A 414-nucleotide genomic window follows, 5' to 3' on the forward strand; every position below is an offset into this window, starting at 1 on the left:
CTCTCTCTCTCTCTCTCTCTGTCTCTCTCTCACTCTCTCTCCCTCTCCCCCTCTTTCGTTTTCTTTCTCTCTTTCCCTCTCCCCTTCTCTCTCTTTTTCTTTCTCTTTCACTCTCTCTCCCTCTCCCCCTCTCTCATTTTCTTTCTCTTTCTCTCTCTCCCTCTTCCCCTCTCTCTCATTTTCTTTCTTTCTCTCTCTCTCCCTCTTCTCCTCTCTCTCATTTTCTTTCTCTTTCTCTTTCTCCCCCTCTCTCTCATTTTCTTTCTCTTTCTCTCTCTCCCTCTCCCCCTCTCATTTTCTTTCTCTTTCTGTCTCTCTCCCTCTTCCCCTCTCATTTTCTTTCTCTTTCTCTCTCTCCCCCTCTCTCTCATTTTCTTTCTCTTTCTCTCTCTCCCTCTTCCCCTCTCTCTCATT

This window comes from Petaurus breviceps, unplaced genomic scaffold (genome assembly GCF_028583685.1).
Source record: "Petaurus breviceps papuanus isolate PSGF00001 unplaced genomic scaffold, PetGlider_PUasm1.0 90535, whole genome shotgun sequence".
NCBI classification, from domain to species: Eukaryota; Metazoa; Chordata; class Mammalia; order Diprotodontia; family Petauridae; genus Petaurus; species Petaurus breviceps.